We start from the raw sequence: 16,783 nt of genomic DNA on the forward strand, positions 1-16,783 counted from the left end.
CAAATTCGGGTCAAATCTACTCGGTCGAATTTGGGCTGTTACAAGTTGCTTGACTTCTCCAGTCAAATGACCTAGCTTGTCGTGCTAATCAATTGCTAATTTCATAGATTGCGACCATTTGTGGTAATTCTTACCATTCAGCTTGTGAGATGTCAACTGAAAAGAGAGGTGAGACGCCTCTGTCCTTTGAGTCATTGCACTTTCAGTAGTTGTTTCGACAACAAAACTTTCTAGCTCTATTTGGTTGCTGGATCTCTTATCTCCAGTGAAAGTTGTTTTAACCATGGTGTTACTGGAGATTTATTCTAGCACAGATGCCATGAAAGCTTTCAAGAGAGTATTCAATAAAATAGTTATAATTTTATTAAGGAAAAAACTGAATATAAATAGAAAAAATACTCATAACCTAACTAGGAAAGTAATTCCCTTATTCTAGTAAACTACTAAAAGATAAAAAAATATTCCTAAAATTTCTCAGTTGATTATTCTAGGATTTATGTACCTAAATAAATTTAAAAAATATGCCAAAATTTATGGGGCTTCAACGCGTATTTCAATGTACTCTTCATTGCATGACTTTGAAAGAAGAGCTCCGTTACTTGAAGCTTCCACCACCACTCTTGTGTGAGTATTGAGACCATTCTAAAAGGTATTCAATTGGAAGTAGTGAGGAATACCATGATGAGGGCATTTTCGAAGTAGTTCCTTAAATTGTTCCCATGCCTCATACAAGTCTCATAATCATATTGTTGAAACATAGTAATTTTATTTCATAGTTTAGCATTCTTACTTGGTGGAAAATACTTCATCAGAAAATGTTCCTCCAATTCTTGTCAAGTGGATACAGAACCGGGTGGTAAGAATTCAATCATACTCATGCTTGATCTCGCAACGAATATGGGAATTGCTTCAATCTTAAGGTATCTTTAGATACTCTGGGTAGCTTGAAAGAATTGTTTACTTCCATAAATAAGCGGAGGTGCAGATGTGGATCTTCAGTAGGCATCCTACTGAATTGCCTCATTGTTTGCAACATCTAAAACATCACTTGTTTTAACTCAAACTAAAGGGGCCTCAATTTTGAGTATTAAAATCCTTGGATTGAGTTCACTAAATAAGGGCATAACATACTATTGAATAGCTCGATCTCTTTTATCAGCAACAAGGATAAGATGCAACACCCCTTACCCTATCCAGTCGCTGAACTCGAGTAATAAGGCGCTACAAGTAAAGACAAACACTTACAAGCACATTATAATTTAAAATCTTAATTAATTCTCAACAATTCATAATTAATCAAATTATCATGCGATTCAATCAATTTTGAATTAATATCAAGCTTACAGAAGGACAAAACTAAGCAAGGAATTGATAGGGATTAAATTGAAACAAATTTAAAAAGGAAGGAAAAATCTACATACAGAGGTCACAGGACCATGTCCTCTGGCCGTATGTGAAAGCTTAGCTCATGTGTGATGAACTAGACCGTCGTGTCCCTAAATCGTGCCTTTGTAAGATATGCCACAAGGCCATGTGAGTGGGTCACATGGCTGTGTGGAAGGGTCACACGGCTGTGTGAGCAAACTGTGTAACTCTCTATGCCCGTGTGCACCAAAACCACTTAAATTTTTACAAATGCACAATCGAGCCATGATACGATGTATGGAACATAGTTGTGTGACAGGCTATGTCTGAGACCGTGTAAACCTATAGTAACCTTTCAAAATAAGATTTCTAGCATAAATCACTTAGGCTACAAGTCACCCATTTTAAACCATATTCAACCACTTCAAAAGCAAATCAAAATAAGCCCAAAACATCATTTAAAATCACATCCTATGTGCCTAACTAATATGTCAAAAATTACACCTCAATTCATAATTTAAGCTAACCAAATGAATATACACACAAAAATACCAATATGCCTTTAAGGCACCTCAACCATTTCTATCAAGTAAAGCACAACCTAAAGAACATACAAATACCAATTCAATAATCACTAAATGACACATTCATCTTTAAATTCTCAATCACCAATTAACAATTCAACCAATCTCTAGTATTAAGCATTAACTTACCAAAACATCCCTAAACATAACCTAAATGTATATTATCCATCATTTCACATCCAAGCATCAATCAAACCATAATGCATACCATGATATTATCTAATCCATTTGAACATTAGGCATAAAAACCAAGCAACCTAACAAGTAATCAACAACAAGACCATTAACATCACATTCATACATATATATATACATAGCCTTCAAAATGCCAACCGAAACACAATATGGCCGTTATTAATATAAAAACATTCCTAGGTAAATGCCAAGACCAAAAAGAGTAATTCACCAACACTTGAGTTCAGGATTGCCGCTAAATGTTGGATCGACAACTGATTCTCTCAATACCTAACCTATGCACACAAAAAAACCGTACTTTAAGTATAACTCAATGGTATTTTTGTAATCCGAATATTAAACATAATATGATACATACTAATGCATAAGTTAAATGTAATGAACAATATGCACATTTTACATGTACTTTCACCCTTTCACTCAAATTCATTTAAAAATCAACATTAATGTATCATTTCATCTAAAGGTTCATTCTATGCAATCTAGAGTTCATAATTAACTTTATTTTAACTCATTCCACAAGTTGTAATCTTAGTTTCCACTTTCAATTTTCCCTATTAACAAGACTCGGACTTGGACGGATACGCAAATCCAACCAACACACCGATTTGGCACCCAGTACCTAATGATAAATCCGTAATAATGAATTGTGCCTTGCACTGTTTGGTAAAATCGACAATAAATGTGCCTAGCACTAGTTGGTATAACCGGCAAATAGGGTGCCTAACACTCCCCGGTACTAGTCGTAAAACTCTGAACTCTTTCTATCTTATGGCATGTCAATTATACCTAACCCTGCTCGAACAATTAATAGGATAACAAGTTTTCTCACATTTTGTTTATAAACATTTCTCCATTTCAAATTCATAATCATAATCAACCAATCCAATTTTCCACAAATATATAACAACATGTTTCATCACAACCTTAGCACAATTTCACATTTTAAATAATATCTAATAATTCTAAATCTATTTGCGACATTTAAGTATAATTAAAATATTCCAAAATGTACAATTCAACATAATCATTACAAAATACAGAGAACTATACCGTATGATCTTACGGTATAAACACTAAAAGTAGAAGTGTCGATGACTAATATGTTATTTCCCTTTTCTCGCTTATATCTTGTTTGACTTGTTTCTTGATCTATACGATAATTCTTTCAAATTATTAGTTCTAAATACCTTATAACATCTTATTCAATTCATAAGATATCATATTATCATTTTCACAATTTCCTAAAGTTTTACAGTTTATTTAGTCCCTAAAACTAAATTAAGCATATTTTTCATATTTAAGCCTAAAAATTTTCATACGACTTTAATCTTATCCTTATACGACCCTCAATCATCTATATTATAAGAATTTCTTGCTAATTTCAACATATTTTCATTTTGGTTCTTAAACTCAAAACTAACAAAAAGCACTTTATAAAATAGTCATATTTTCCATCAAAGCTTCAAATCCTACCACTTAACATCAAAAACTTCAGAAAACATCAATGGAAACTTTTAAAACTTTTAACAGTTTTATGATTTAATACCCAAGGTATCTAGATTAAGCTACAATGATCTCAAAAACATAAAAATTACGAAAAACGAGCCTTGGGAATACTCACATGCAAGGGCTGATTGTGCTTGAAGAAAAGAGCTATGGCTTCCTTAGGTTTTTGGTGTTTTCAGTTGAAGAAGAAAGAAGGAAATGAAAACAAAATGGATGATAACTTGTTTTATTATTATTTTAACTTAATTTAATTTAATTTAATTTTCAATAATAAAATTCAAATAAACCATATACTAACAAGCCACTAACTATAGATAGGGTAATTTGCCACGTAAAACCTTAAACATTTATTAATTTATCCGTTTAACAAATAAAAACCAATACCAATTAACTTTTATTATTTTTACAATTTAGTCCTTGTATCTTAATTAACCCTCTAGTCTCCAAAATTAAATACACCTATATAACAACTTTGAATATTTAATAAAATTATTTACGGGCTTGGTTTTTGGAAACGAGGTCTCAATACCTCATTTTTCAAAACCACTAACTTTAGTTTAAAATCACTTGTACTTGATTAACTATTCAATTAACAAATCTATCAAACTGTGATTCACTATTTTACTATACTTGACTCATAAATATTAAATAATGATGTTTATGGCCTCACTCGTCGAAATTGTGGTCTCGAAACTACTGTTTCTGACATCATTGAAAAAAAGTTGTTACAAGTTCAGTCACATGTACATCAAATTCTATCTTTTCTACTAGTATTTTTCTCTCCGTTACTAATGATGTGTAGATGTATGAATGAGTCGACTTAGGGTCAACTGATGCATGGACAGATATATCAAATAAGGAAAATGTACCAACATTCAAATTAGGAGCAACAACCTCCTCTCTAGCCTGGATTGCATAGGCTTTAGCAAAACGCACGAGCCTTAGATCTCTTTGATGTATCCCTAGCTCCTCCTCGATTACCACTAACACTACTACTAGTCCCCAATTTTCTTCCTCTAAGCAAGGCTAGCACCAGCGTTGCAATTTGTTCTTTCCTTTCATCTGCCTTTCTCGGATAAAACCTTCTACAATGTTATTTGGAGTTGTATTGGAAACAAGCTCCACATTTTATCCTATAGTCTCCCACATGGATTCTTCCACAATGCTCGCAAACTGATCTATCCACATTACGAACACTTCCTGTGCTAGCTACGGACATAGCCTGAGGTTGCGGAGTACTCAATCATGTCATGTCTCTCCTTAATATTCCTGAAGGATTGGAAAAAAGAATTTATAGTTCTCACTACAGTTTGGGTGGAGCAGTCGGGAATGGTTTGGCCATACTAGTTTGTTGGAGTCTCTAATCTTGGAATTAGCTTGCTTCTTCTCATTATGCATGTTTGACCGCACCCCAAAGTGCATGCGTGGAGGCTTATAAATATGAAATTTAGATAAATAATTAAAGTGAGGTATGTACAGGCGAAGAACTCAAATTGTAATATAGTGAGTTTACAACAAAACATATGGAAAGTCTTTTGAGGATCATACCCAAGGAATTGTTATATTGGAGAAAATTATTACTAATTTAATTACTTGAAAATAATTACTAACCTAGTCGAGTCATGAATTAGTAGTGTAGATTCCAAATTAAGATAATAATAAAAATAATTAACCTAAACTAAAGCTAAGTTAAGTTATCGGACTCCCTATTCCTAGTTTCAACAATGCGAGCTACTTAGCCTAAAATCAATTGACTCACCAATTATTAATTAAGTTCATAACAACACTTAATTGAATTATTTACCAATCTTAACTAGGAATACCCATTCAGTCTCATCTTCGCTAAGAGTTACTACTTAACATACCATTTCGGTCTCTTTAGGCAAATAGATACCCTTTTGGTCTCATCGCTTAACACAAGTCTACTAAAGGCTTACACAATAGGATACCCTTTTGGTCTTATCTGCCTAGATGTTTTCTAGGGTCTTCAATCCTAGTATACTAAGTTCTTTAGAAAACTGAAAAAATACCCAACTTCAAATAATTATTTACTTAATTGATTAATCAGTTAAACAATCAATTCATGTGAGATATGTATAAAAGCACAAGTCTATTATAATATCTACAGAAACATTCAATTAACAAAAGTAAAGAAAGAGATAAATAAATAGAATAGGGAAAAGAATGCTTATGGATTAATCAATGTAAAAGCGTGTTCTCGAAATAATCTCCGCTCGTAATCATCTCAAATTCAAAATAAAAAACTTCCAACTAAGAAAAAATTGAAGTAGAAAACCTAATCTAAACTGAAATTTGCATAAAGAAATCTGTAGAAAAATCGTTAGAAGCCCCTGTAACAGCTCGTTTTCCAATGGTGTTGGAAACAGTGGTTTTGGGACCATAAATCCTATGAATAAGTCTGTAATAACTATTTTTTAATTCATACAAGTCGATTATAGTTTTATATTGAATTTTGATTAGATAAATTATAACTTATTGAACAAATAGTTTAGTATAGTGGCTTATTCCGTAAGTCAAGTGGTGTTCGAAATCAAGTATCGAGACCTTAATTCTATAAACCGATGCTATAAATATTTTTATTAAATATTTATAAAGTTATTAATTTCGTATGTGAAGGTTCGATTCGAAATTTTATTATTTAAATAATTAATTAAGAAAAGGACTAAATTATAAAAGTTGCAAAATTTAATTCCTATTTATTTCTATTAACTAAGGAGCATAATTAAAGATTTTAGAGGTATTAAATGGTAAATATTCCATTTCTATGGTGTTCTTATGTTAGTGGGGATTATTTAGTTACAAAGTGATGTTTCATATATTATAAAACATTAGAATATATGTTAAATTAGTTAATAAAATTAGAAAAGAAAATAAAAACAGAATTCATTCATCTTCTTCATCTTATAATCAATTCAAAAAGGGGAGAATGAGACCTAGCTCACGTCTAGCTTCAAGCTTCAATTGGTAAGTCATTTTTTATCGATTTCTCGTAATTTTTATGTTTTTGATATCGTTGCAACTAGGTCTAGTTAACTCGTACCTCTATTTTCAAAACTGTTAAAGATTTTAAAACTTGCCATTGATGAATCTTAGATTTTTTTTTTATAGAAATTTGTAGATTTGGAAGCTATGAAATGTTTAAATATTTTTTGATTAAGTAAATTTTGTTAATTTTGGGACTAAGGTGTTAAAATGGAATAAATTTGGGTTGTATAGAGACTATGGAAAATTAGGTGAACATGATTTGAGTTTAATTCTGTTAAATTTAAAGTTTCAGGTTGAAGGACTAAATTGAATAAATGGTGAAAGTTTAGGGTAAAAGTGTAATTTTTTTATAAACGGTAAATTACATGAATTTAAGTACTTTAAAGTATTTGAATTGGATAATTGAATTAAATTGTTATGTATAGATCAATAAACAGATCAATCGTTGGAAAATGTGGAAAAGCAAAAAATTGTTGATTAGTCCTTGGAGTCGCGTTTGTTTCAAAACCAGTTTAGGTAAGTTCATGGGTATAGAAATTCACATATTTATATACATAATGATTAATATTGATTAGTGAATGTATATATATGATGTTTAAATTGTGAGTTGGGAACCAAAATGTTATAACTGAGTACAACGTGAGAAAGGATTTATATGAAAACTGTTGAATACTTGTTGAATATGTTAAATGTGATTTCTAATTGAATATGATTTGTTTACAGCATGTGTATTGAAAAAAATATAAATGACCTTGATTTATGAAAGTTACAAGTTTTATTAAAATGCTCATATGAACATAGTAAACGATAGTATACGATTGGCATGCTAATAGGGTTAGAATGCTCGTCTGTACAGTGCCTCTGTTTGCACTTTGGTGCCTCTAATTGCACATTTGTACCTCTTTTTGCACTCCGGTGCCTCTGATTACACATTTGTGCCTCTGTCTACATTTCGGTGCCTCTGTTATGCATCTTTGATGCCTTTGGTGTGGTGTAGTTACTCGAGTATCTGGGTCATGTTAGTATAGTTCACCGGGCTATAAAAATATGTATACCATTTGAATATTGTATCAAGAATGATTTTGTAATATGTTTCATATTGATGATTATGTGATTAAAGGTAGATACTTATATACATATATGAATCAGTTTGGATTGAATTAATTTAGAACAAGAAACATATGATGAACCATTTTCAGTAATAATCATATGCGTGTCTCGTAAATGATTGACAAGTATGATTAATCTAATTTATTTAGTTTTCACATTGTTTAATTCAAGCAAGTGATTCGGAATGATATGTTTATATGAACTATTGAAACAAAATGTGATATCTGTAATGATTATGAGTTAAATGTGTAAATGAAATTGTAAGATGAAATGGTTATACAAAATGTTTATATGGAAATATATATATATATATATATGAAACTATTTTATGAAGTGTTTATACAAAATATTTATGAGAACATAAATATGGGAAAAGGGACATTTGAAATGAGTACTAGAAATAAAGATGTAAAATGTTAAATGAATATGTGATGGTTGGTTTGTGTATCAAATGTGTTTTTCATGTATATGTTTGATAATATGATAAAGTTATGTGTTTCATATATGAATTCAATAACTTTATGAGATTTATGTTGTATATAGGTAATTAAGGAACTCATGACCATGATATTGAATTATCTTGTAAAATGTTTAATCTATATCATTTATAGTAAGTTAAAGTTAATGTTTATTTTGAACTTACTAAGCTTTATACAAGCTTACCTCGTATTGGTTTTTCTTCCTCATAGATCGTCGGATGCAAGCTATCGATTGGATTGGCTTTGGAGATCACACTATCCGTCAACTTTATCGATAACTATCTATTCACTTTGGTTCGGTTATAAGTAGTATGAAATAGGATTTTGGTATATATATGTCATAAACATTATGGTTATGTTTTGTGTCAATTGAAGTATGAGATAATTTTATCAATATGGTTGAATGTGGTGTGTGATGGCAATGGTATGTCTATATAAGTGTTTTTGACCATTTTCTATATGCATTATGAAAGTGGTTTGATGCTTGGTTCCTTTGATGTAAATGAAATATATGAATAAATATGTTTATTGGATTATAAAATAAGAACATGTGTATATTGAATGTGAATTTGGAATAGTATTTAAATTGTGGTGCCAATGTGTGCATATTGGTTAGGCGCATAGGTTGCATGTTTTTGGTATGTTTTTGGCATGTTTAGATGTGTTTTGAATAGGTGAAAAGAGTTGGAAATGGTTTGATTTGGTTCTTAAGAAATGGTGCATGAAATTGCTTGTTTTAAAAGTTATTTTGGGTGCACACGGCCTGGGACACAGGCTGTCACATGACTGTGTGCCACACATGGTCAATTCACACGACTATAAGGCCTCGAAAATAGGTCTAGTAGTTTCGGGAAAGTTTATCGGATTCTGAGTGAAAATTGGGAATTTATTGGGTTAATTAGCGATTTATATTCTTAATTAGTTAGCTTAATTTCATCTAAAAATTGGTAAATAATATTCTGAAAAATAAAAATATTTTTAGAATATTTAATTTTACGGTTTTAAATATTTTTGGGTAAAAATATATATTTTGGGTTAAATTGGAATTTAAAAATAATTTAAAATGGGGGTTTAATCGGGTGATTTAAAATACTAATTAAATGGGACTAATTTGAAAAATAAGGAAAATGTGTAAGAAGTCTTATAGCAAATAAATCATATTTCCGAAATTTTGGAGGGAAAGGAGCAAATTGTAAAACAAGGGAGAAGGCGGAGTGGCCTGATGGCAAATTCTCCAAATTTTGAAAATGAGGTGGGGGTTTTTAGTTTTAAAAACGCAGCAACTACCTCACCTTTCACTCATCTTTCACCCGAATTGAAAGCTTTTTCTCTTATTGTTTTTGCTTGTTTTCATAAACCAAATATCAGAGAATAGATCTAAACCTTTTCTCTCCCAAAATTCTCTCTAAAATCTCTCATAATAATTTTCAAATTTGGGCAAAAAGTCATTTGAATTTCTTCAAGCATTTTGATTTAAACTTCCAAATAAATTATTTGAGTTCAATTGAAGGTAATCTTCATCTCTAAACTTGTTTATTAAGTTGATTTCAATCATTATTTGTCAATTAAAGTGATTATAATGAATTTTCAACTTTAAATTCTTCTTTCTTGAACTTGAGAATCAACAATGGTGGATCTTTAATTTTGAGTGGGAATCCAAATATTAATGGATATCTAAGTTCAAAATAGGTCTAATAAGAGGTTTTTAATCTTAAACCAAAAGATCAAACACGTTTTATAGATCAACTTTGAGAAATTCTAATTTTATTAAGAACATGAATGATTTTTCCTAAAAATTATGAAACGAATTAAATGATGAAATTAACACTTAGAATTCATGTTATTGGACTAGGAATGAAGATTAGAAGTGGTTTGAGGTGCTGAAGAGGGAGTTGAGTTGAGGAATTCCATATTTCAGCTTTGTTGTGCAACATAGGTAAGGTGGTTTAGAGCAATGATTTAGATTCGTGTACTTTATCAAATTTTGTGTTTCTTGTTGCTATTGTTAGTTTGTAATGCACACTTTGTCTCCGTTAAAGCTCCACATCAAGAGAAGAAACGTGCAAATCAGAATTGAAGCTCAAACTTGATTGTTTGAACACATTTTTGCTTAAAGAGCTAAGTATGGAGGTGAGTGATATTATGGGAAATTTGGTAAATTGGCCTGATTATGTGTTAAATTAAAGGTTTAATTGGTGTAATTAATAACTTAATTGCATATTGGATGGTTGGATTTGCAAAAATATGTTTTATTTTATAAAATACATAAATGACAATTGGTTTGGTAAGTTGTGTATTATGCTCTTAGCATGATTAAATTGTATGGAATAAATTGATATTTGGAGCATGAATTGTTGATTTATTGAACATTTGATAAAGGTGTTCTAATTGGTATTTGAATATTGGGAAAATGATATTTGCTATGCTTAATTTTATTGATGCTAAAATTGCTTAGGAAGATAGTTCTACTTGTATTTTAACAACTTAAATTAAGTGATTAAAAAATAGATTTTATGCCTTATATGTATGATTATATTGGCAACATTGAATGGTGGATCTATTGGATATAGTTGGCATGCCATAGGATTTGTGAGTACTAACCATTATTTGTGATATTGTGAGCATATGGCTCTTAGTGGACTGATTTGTTTAGAGTCGATAAGGGAGTGTTGAGCTTGAGTCTCCACTCATCGGGTTATTTGAGGCACTATTGGGGAGCGTGTGGCTTCGGCCCGCTCAATTCAGAGAACTGTATTTGATTTTTGGGAGTTCGGAGATCCGTTTATCCAATGTATGATCACACGTTTACTTATTGCCATGGATGTGTTATGCCAATATAACCGATTGATTGTGTCAATAAAATTGAATGTCTATGTGTTAAAAGATGATTTTACATGCCATGGAAAAACTTATTCTTAATTCTTGAAATAGCATGTGATGTTATGGTGCAATGTTAACATATTGTGATTGAAAATTTAATGCTTAATGGCTTTTATTTATGCATGATTAGGTGCAAATTACTTGATTTTTTACTATCATTCATTGAGCTTTTTAAGCTCACACCCTCACATTTTGTGTAGAGAATTTTCGGGCGTAAGGAGTCAAGAAGCGAGTCCAAGGGCGATCCAAGAATAAGGCTCGGTAGTGGCTTAAGAAATTTACTTTAAAGACTATATAGGGGCATTGTGATGCTTTTAGGACTAGTGTTTTTTTACTTTTAATGGACATTGGACATTAAATTTTGGACTTTAATTTTGGTGATTTTATAATTGCTTTAATACATGATTTTATGTCTAATTGATGTTTGATTTATGGTCTGTTGATGAGTGTTCATACGGTGGTTGATAACACGGTGTATGAAACATGTATTTTATACTAACAATGTTTAATTGAAGCTTACCATCGAGTGGATTGCTTGTAACTAAGGTATGTAGCTTGTGTGAATTAATTGGTGTTTGCTAAGCGTGTAATTGGGAGTTAAATTTTGATTAATTGTTGCATATTTGTTTTAAATAAATTAAATTGAAGATGTGTTGATGTTTATGGTAATTAATTGTAGCTATTTCAAGTTTAATGGGTCAGTAAAATATGAAAAATTGGGTAATTAAAACGAATTCTTGACAAAATACGTGCGTCTTTTCACATGGGCGTGTGGGTTTTGGGGGGTTTGACTTTTTGTTTTTGTAATCTAGTATTCTAATTTGCTTAATTTATAATTATGTCTTAAAACTTGATTAGATTAATTAAAGCTTTTAATGACAAGGAAACTTGGTAATATTTTAGGATTAGACTTGTAACTTTCAATATTTGGTAGAAACTCTCTTAATTTTTAATTTGGAAAATGTACTAAAAGTTTGTAAAAGTTATGGTTTAGTCCCTAATAATAAAACTTGAATTAGACATAGTAAATGAACTCAAATTAAGATGAATTTTTTTAGGGCTTGCATAATTTGACTAAAAGAAGGTCGGTAGTTATTTAGAAATAAAATTGGAATAGTTTAACCTTAGGTGGTAAAATGACCAAAATACCCTTAGGTTTAAATACTTAGAAAAAGTTTAAAAATGGTTCACAAATTGCTTCCGCATTAATAAATGGTACTTAATTAGTCATAAATGAGGTGTTATAAGGTTGGGGTGTACATCGAGTGGTTGATAGCTGGAGAGTCACTTTGGTGACTAATGTAACGCTTCGAATCCGGGCTGGTCCATCTTGATCGGGTTTGGGGTGTCACAACGGTCGTGTGTCTTGTTAATTTTAGGTGCAAGATTGACATGGTCCAACACACAGTCTGCAACACGGTTGTGTAACCATATTTCGAACACAAACGGGCTGGCATACGGGCTCAGACACGACCGTGTGACCCATATTTCGAATTGTACACAATTCAGCCGCACGACCATGTCCCTTAGCCACACGGCCTGGGCTCTGTCACACGACCGTGTGACCTATGTTTTCAAAATTTTTCATGTTTTATGTTTTAATTTAAATTGGTCCCTAGAAGTTTTTAAAGTCATTTTTAAGTCCTATATGCTCGTTTTAAAGCTCATAATGGTGATTATGCTATGAATGAAATGTAGATTCAAATGTTGTTATTTAATTAAATAAATGAATGGTTTAATGATGTAAATTTTTTTGTTATGTGCTGTAATACTCTATCACCCAAATTCGATGTCAGAGATGGGTTAGGGGTGTTAAAGTCCCCTTTTCTATTATTTTGAGCTGATATATATAGTAGTGGTACCTAATTAGGTCAATATAGGTTGATTAACAAGTTAAATATGATTGTACGGGCAAAAACACCCTTGCATTATTTTTGGTCGCATTGAACCGATGTTGAAACATCCTATAGTTGGTGTCGCGACATTGCATGCCGAATGCTCCCCCTATTCGTTCGTAGTTGGGTGTCACGACATTAGGTGGTTGTTGTAGCGACATCAGTGGTTGTATGTTCAACCTCTCGGTTCAAAGTTTGTTGTCTCAACATCCTCTCTGAATGTTGCGTCATTCGAGACAGTCTACTAACTCATCGGCCTTAAATGTCATCTTGCACACTCAATCAACTTGTTAGTTCTTCCTTAAACCTGGGTCGACTTAAAAGGTTATAAAACAAAACTAAAATCTCAATTTCATTCAATTTTACTTAAAACTAAATGATTCTAGAAATCAAAATAAGAGACATAAAATTACTTTAATATAAGCTCCTTAAGTAATATAAATGGATTAATTTTCTGAGCTCATTCGGATAAGAAAAAAAAAATCTTTCAAACCCCACTGAAAATGGGTGCACACATCTGCTTCGGTAGATATGACCTCCCAAGCATACTTAATTTGGCAGAAGAATTCCTATTAATATTCAGCTATAATCATATCTCCTTGTTTCAGCTCTATGAATTCTGTAACAACTCAATTTTCAGTGGTACCAGAAAAGGTGATTTCGGAACCCCATTTCTATAAATTGGGTCCGTAAATATTAAATTAAAATATTTATAGGGTTGGTATAAAAGAATATTAAACTTTAGTCCTTCAATTTTTTTATTAATTACTTAATTAAGGTACATGGACTAAATTGTAGAAGTCTTATCGCTATAGGTTTTTAATTCGCCAAAGGCTTAAGGACTTAAATTACAATTAGCCAAAGGTACAAGATGGTAAATAAACCATTTTACATTATGAATTGGTGGATGATGATGGGAAATACCACTATTTTTAATTAGTGGTAGATTAAACTAATTAAACATAGTTAAGTTAATTAATCTAATTAATTAGGAAGTTGATCATATTATATAAGCTTAAGTTAGTGGATTTCACTTATCTTCTCCATCTCTCAACTGAATCAATAAGGAAAAACCGAAAGAAAAACTAGTTTGAAGCTCAATGTATTTGGTTCTTGATTGGTAAACAATATTAAGTCATTTTCTTGTAAATTTTTAATGTTTTTGAGGTCATGGGAGCTTGATTTAGCTAACCCATGTAACAATTAAATAAAATTGTTAAAGTTTTTAAAAGTTTCATTTTTATTTCATGAAGAAATTGTTGTTAAACCGATAGATTTTAAGCTTAGAAGTGAAAAAAAGACTAGACTGTAATGTTTAATTGTTAGTTTTGTACATAAATACTAAAGTGACTAAATTGTAAAATTTATGTGAAAATTATATAATAATAGAGTAGGGGTCTGCAATGAATGTAATTTAGATCGATTTTCAAATCGAGACTCAAAATTGAAAGTTATGGCTATTTTGATTTTAGGGACTAAATTGAATAAAATGTAAAAATTTAGGGGTATCAAAAATAAAGTTTCATAGGTTCATTCATATCATGAAATAGTGGATAAATTTTTGGTATTGATGAATTGAATGGAATAATTGTGTAGATCAAGAATTGAATCAAACTAGTAAAAATCGAGGAAAAGCCAAAATTGTCAATTAGTCCTTGAAGATTCAATTATTTGTTGTTTTGACCAGGTAGGTTCATATCGTTTGTGTTTTATTTCATTTATGTATTAAATTGAAATGAATTAGTAAATTTGGCACTTATAGCTCAAAATGGACCTGAATTGTAAAATTATATAAATATTGGTTATATGAAAATAGAACAGGATGACAATGAGATTATTGATTGATATATGTCTCATATGAGGAATGAAGTTGTATGCAAAAATTGATAATGTTATTTATACAGAAATGATGCCCGAGTGAACTTAGTAAACGGTTAGGATATCAATCAATAACATTATCACCTTGTGTAAGCATTATATTCCCATGTATCCAAGTCTGTTTTACTATAGTTTCATCGGGAAATGTTCAATTGATTGAAAGAGGAATTTAAATCATAAATTGAAAATGAAATGGTATTGATGATACTTGACATATAATTGCAATGTGGTTATGTTACAAATGTTCACGATATTACAATTCGAGAACGTAACTAACATATTTGATTTGTGGTGATGTTACATGTATAGATATGTCTCAAGTGCCATGGAAAGTTAATTTGGTAGTTAATAAAATACTTTTTTATACTTAAATGAGCAGGGTAAGTTTTAATTTCCATATGAGCTTACTAAGCATTTTATATGCTTACTCCGTTTATTCTCCCTTTTCCTTGTAGATTGTCACCTTGTGGAACACGTCAAGCCGGATCGTCTCAAAGTTCACACTATCCTCAACTCGGTAGCTATTTGATCATTTTGAGTCAAATTTTATGGCATGTATATAGGTCACATAGTGTATATATTAATGTGAATGTGTTTACTTGTGGCAAGTTGTTTTTAACCATGTTGAATTGGTTTTTGGTATTACCTATGGTGTTGCACATATATGTGCTTTTATGCTAAAGATGTGATGTTCAATAAGTATATGAATGGCATGTGGAATGGTAAGAAATGAGTTAGAAATGGTAGCTTGATTGGTTAATGAATGAAATGGAAATGTAATTGAACATTAGCAACATGAAATATGCGATAAAATGTAGCCTAACTTAGCTAGATGATGGTTAGGCATAAGGCTTATAAGCTATAGCTTGTATATGTGTTCATAAGTTCTTATACTAAAAGTGAAATGGCATGATTCAAGATGGTTTGGTATATGTAAATAATGATGTTTGAATGATTTGGTTAGTATGCCCTAATGATATGAAAATGTCTAAGTTTAATTGATGTTTAAGTAGTTAATGACTTGTTGAATAGTTGAATATGGGTATTGAACTTGTTTTGTATGATTTTGGCCTGTTTTAAATCAAGTGAAGTTAATGTTTTGTGCACAAATTGAAAGGTTTGGTGGACGGAAACACGAAAATATACACACTTTTTCATGCCCCTTTTTAACTCAAATTCATGCAGTTTTGGTAAAATTCTTGTCAAAAAATAAATAATAATTATAAAATAATTAAATTTCACTCAAATTATGAAAATTTTGAATCTTAATTAATTTTATATCAAATTTTGATTATTTTTGATAGATTTGCACAAACGGCGAAAAACAACTCGGCAAACACTGCTAGAAGCACAAAACCGAGAAGCAATTTTGAAGCATCAAGGCGAAATAATTTTTCAGCCTAAGATGGTCCAAATTATGTATATTAATTCGTAATATAATTAATTTTAATTTTAATCCAATTTAATTTGGGACAAATAATTATTGTTAATTAATTATGAAAAGGGGCCCAATTGAGCTAAACCGAGAAAACCGATCCAATCGTACACTTGGTAGCCCAAAACCGTCCCACATGCTGACCCAATCAGCTTGTTTGGCTGATTATTTGGATTGAAAATTGGCCCTTTAAGACTCCTTCAATTTGCATTCAATCCCCTCCACTATTCATGCCTTTCAAGATTTTCCCCTACCTAAAAATAGCATGTTTGAAATCTTCAAACATGCCACATGTGTGGATGGCCATGGGGGTAGTCTTTGGCTTCTGATTTTGGCTATTTTTAGCAGCCTTCTCCACCTATAAATACCCCCATTGGCTGCTCACTTCAAACACATCTCAAACCTATTCATTTCTTCACTTCCCTCTCACTTTTCTCTCTTCATTCC

The 16,783-nt window shown here is 31.1% G+C and overlaps 1 non-coding gene across 1 annotated transcript; it reads left to right on the plus strand.

Moving 5' to 3' along the window:
- The first annotated feature begins 673 nt into the window (after window positions 1-673).
- LOC128032729 (small nucleolar RNA R71) lies at window positions 674-779 on the plus strand. The gene has a single exon (XR_008189018.1). It is a non-coding gene; the product is annotated as a small nucleolar RNA R71 (small nucleolar RNA).
- Window positions 780-16,783: the final 16,004 nt, after the last annotated feature.

Source organism: Gossypium raimondii, chromosome 1 (assembly GCF_025698545.1).
Source record: "Gossypium raimondii isolate GPD5lz chromosome 1, ASM2569854v1, whole genome shotgun sequence".
Taxonomy (NCBI): domain Eukaryota; kingdom Viridiplantae; phylum Streptophyta; class Magnoliopsida; order Malvales; family Malvaceae; genus Gossypium; species Gossypium raimondii.